At 40.2% G+C, this 4,197-nt stretch overlaps 1 long non-coding RNA gene across 1 annotated transcript; it reads right to left on the bottom strand.

Moving 5' to 3' along the window:
* Window positions 1-298: 298 nt before the first annotated feature.
* Window positions 299-2,771, bottom strand: LOC104950751 (uncharacterized). Its single transcript, XR_798958.1, has 2 exons — window positions 2,682-2,771; window positions 299-1,567 (listed from the first exon to the last, which is right to left on the bottom strand). It is a non-coding gene; the product is annotated as an uncharacterized lncRNA (long non-coding RNA).
* Between the last annotated feature and the right edge of the window lie 1,426 nt (window positions 2,772-4,197).

Raw genomic sequence — 4,197 nt, 5'->3', positions numbered from 1 at the left:
AAAGACAGTGTTAAATTGAGCCAAATGAGGAATGGCTAAAATGCATGATCTGTTTGGTATTTTGAAAAATAAAAAGTATAAATATGTCTTAAATAGGTATGGTCCTACACTATATTATTCAAATATAGCATGATAGGTCCACTTTAAAGTATAACATCTCACATACAGTACATTTATTAGTATGTATATCTATTTTATACATTTATTGAAGCACCAAAAACCACTTGTTTGAGATAAATAACGGTCCAAAATAAAGGAAAATGTTAAAACCAGACAGAAGGTAAAATAGACACAAAGCGAGCATGGCACTTAATTTTATTCAAATCAAAAATGGATGAATTACTGAGATAATACCAACATCACGTAACATGTGAATCCTATCTGATCGATAATCACAAAATGATTAACAAGTCGTATTTCCTGCAGCTGGCTGCTGCAGGGTGAGGATTTGACAAACAAAGATTATAATGTCACACTTAGCCTGTACAGAAAATATATATTATTAAAGCATCTGATTCTCTAAAGCAGCTGGAACTGAGAAATCAAATGAATGTTGAAGCAGTTTGAACGTCAACACACATTTAGACACCGTATCAGCAACCAAACAAAAGGGAAAAATAAGATCTTGTCACCGCTGTGCCTGCTAATACATCTTTCCCATAGCAGCTGATCACATTAATGGAAGCATGATGCACCATTATGGATTTACTGGTTTCAAGTGTTAAATCTCACCTCCCACTCTCCACCACAGGGCTTTCAGACGACTCAAACACGGGGTAACACTTTTTTTTTTTTTAAATCAGGCCACAGTGGCAGCTAAATCTGGTAATACCAATTAAAGATATATTAGGAAAGACACGCTATAACAGAGTTAATTAATGATGACATTAAAACATACGTCCTAGATCCAGCAGGCGTTGAAATAGCGTGGAACTCACTTTGGTTCAGTCCTACAGGTAATTACAATCTATTGGCAGTAGCTAGATTATGAAAAACAAATACACAAACATGGCCATAAGGGTTCACTGTTGAGATAATGAAGCCATGGCACTTCAGTGAGAGAAACACAAAGTGTACGTTCAGCTTTAAATCGAGTAACGAACTCAGAGCTGTCGGCGATATTAAGGAGTCATGTTAGCATTTAAAACACCGTCTGTTTCCACGAGGAATCACACATCTTACACGTTAATCCATTGCATAAGTATAGAGACAAAGACACAACATGTACTAGTTATTGAACGCGTTATCGTACCGAGCTAGAACATAAATCCTCCTGTGGAAAGTGGAACTCTCTAAATGTTTCCTAATAAATAATGTTCCAAACAACACAGAGACATTGCATAAAACAACCCAAGGCACGCGACTCTTCCCCTTTGCGTACAGGATCTATGAGGTGATCTACCCGGCGACAGCGTGTTCTCGTAGTGTGGCCCGCTGTGAGTTCAGGCTCCAACTCGCATGTTGAAGCTCTACTCAATTTAAAAAAAAATAAAAACAAAAAAACATCAGCTGTTTAGTGCAGGAACCGGATGCTCATTTTCTGTTCCACGTCCACTTTCTCCAACACCTGAGGAAAGACAGCGGAACAAGTTAGTAAATATTTCTGTAATGTTTGATAAACACAGACAGGTTGAAGCTGAGCTCACACTGGCTGTTAAGTATTAACTCAAACACAGACAGGGTGTATGCAGGAATCCTGAAGTCACATGTAAAACCTTTTAAGACCTTTTTTTAGACCCTTTCCTACATTTTAAGACCTCATCGCCACTTTGAGTTCTAACCGGTTACCTTGGCGACACACTTTACCTCACATTGACTATATACAGTATTGATTGTCCTTCCTCCTTATCTTCCAACCATTTGGACGCAGACTTGCATTTCCCCATAACGATGTTGTTTAACAACCGGCGTAAACGGACCTTCGCGCTATCAAGCAGTGAGCGTGTGATGTCCTGTCCAGGTGACGTCAAATCCAACGGGATGCCATAAATAAACTACAAAGAATCACATTACACACCTACGCAATGATTACATTCAGGCAGACTGTAGAATACAACCTCTTTGGACCATTGATATACTTATTGAAAACAAGCTACAAAATGTAATACCTTGGAAAATGCCGTTTAATACTTTTTAATAGCCTTCATTTTCGCTAAATTGATTTATCAACTTTTAATACTTTTTAAGATCCCGCGGACACCCTGATAGAACATTAAACATTCACTCTGGGAAAGAAACAGTATGTGGAATCAGTTTCAATAAATACATTTGAACCAACTTGTTTGTTCAAACCAAAATAAAAAGTAAAACCAGGGCTTAGATTAATTTAAATGTTCTTGTAAATGTTGTGCATCTTGTCTTTTCATAGTAACTTAACAAGGATAATAGTTTTGCAAAGATTGCTTTGTTACTGTGTTGATATCAACTGTAATGTATGGTGCCGTTAGGTCATATACCATCTGGGTCTACTTTTGTTTGCAGCAATCGAGAGCAGAAACATATCTATGGATGCAATGAAAACGCTTCTTTTCAGAGCAATTTGTCATGTTGTTTTTTGGATATTTACATTTGTTGTAAACTTTTCTTCCTTATACTTTCAATAGAAGTTCTGTATTTGCTCTTATTTGAGAACGTAGTACTAGATGTAAAGCCCTTAGCATAAAGAGATGTATGAAACGTGCCTTGATGAACTCGTTGAAGGAGATGGAGTTGTCTCCGTTGGTGTCCGCCTCCTGAATGGTCCGGTCAGCGATGCTGCCCAGCTGCTCATCAGAGATATTCACACCCACCATCATCCGTAACACCTGGAGAGAAGTCATGAAAAACATGGAAAGATGAGTGATAGTCCTGATGTCTGCACAACAGTATGTGACCCGCTTTATCAAAATCAGTTGGAAGTCGCAACGGCTCATTTCAAAATAAACGTGGATTTGCGTAAAAAAAAAAGTTTTTCAGGGTTCGGGGTGTTTTGTTTGATTTTAAACAAACAAAGTCTTGGCTTTCAGAATATGACACTTTTATTTCCAAAATCACACGATAAATACATTCTTTAAGCTTGTGAAGGGAAGATTACAGCTCTCACTCGCACTCTGCTGTTCGCAACGCAGCCCCCCCCTCCCTCCGGCTGAAATTATTATGCAAGGCGTATAGTAATCATACGTATAGTAAATCATAGATAACACGGCAAGTGTCAACACACACACACACACACACACACCACACACACAACAACACACACACACACACACACACACCACACACACAAAGCACACAACACACACACAGCACCACACACACACACACACCCACACACACACCACACACCACACACACCACACACACACACCACACACACACATCACACACACACACACCACCACACACCACACACACCACCACACCCATGCTTTAAAGGGCCCTAATTCTGCTCATTCACACACACACACACACAACACCACGCACACACAACACACACCACACACACACACACAGCACACACACACACACACATCACACACACACACACACACCACACACACACACACACACACACACACACACACACACACACACACACACACAAACCAATCCAGACCGCGATGGATTCCAAGAGAAGAGGAAACTTCCTGAATCCCTTCTTCTTCAAACTGATGACTCGGGGACATTCATTATAATAATGTGACATATATTTCGGCTTACATGTTTGGAGGCCACAAAAACCAGATCCTGATATCATTACAAAGCTAGGAATCTTCCTCTTTTCCAGCCAGTGTATACAACCCAACATGTGTCGTTCGGGTCAATGCGACTTGATTTCGATAGAGCAGGTCACACATGGTGATGTGCGACGTGTAATTTCCACACAGGGTTAATTTGTAGTAATTATGGTTAAACCCACACATGACTGTAGCGATTACAGATGAAACACAGCGAGTAGTATTTACCTGAATAACACGCAGCATTACACTTTGAGGCTCGTCGTCCACCACGAAGCCGGGCGACACAAGTGTGTTTACGCAAAACAAGAGAAGTGGTGTCTGAGTCATGGAACCCAGAGATTACAGCGAATTACAGGTCGCACAATGTCACACAAAACCCAGATGGGACAACAAATATAAACAGGCCAGCGAGGCAAAAACCAGGACGTTTACAGCGTCCCTGGAGAAATCAGAGTTAACGATGAGTATCACGCCACCT

Source organism: Notothenia coriiceps, unplaced genomic scaffold, assembly GCF_000735185.1.
Source record: "Notothenia coriiceps isolate Sejong01 unplaced genomic scaffold, NC01 NC01_scaffold00017984, whole genome shotgun sequence".
NCBI lineage: Eukaryota > Metazoa > Chordata > Actinopteri > Perciformes > Nototheniidae > Notothenia > Notothenia coriiceps.
The sequence above is the reverse complement of the archived record's forward strand: the minus strand, read 5'-3'. Positions and strand labels throughout refer to the sequence as shown.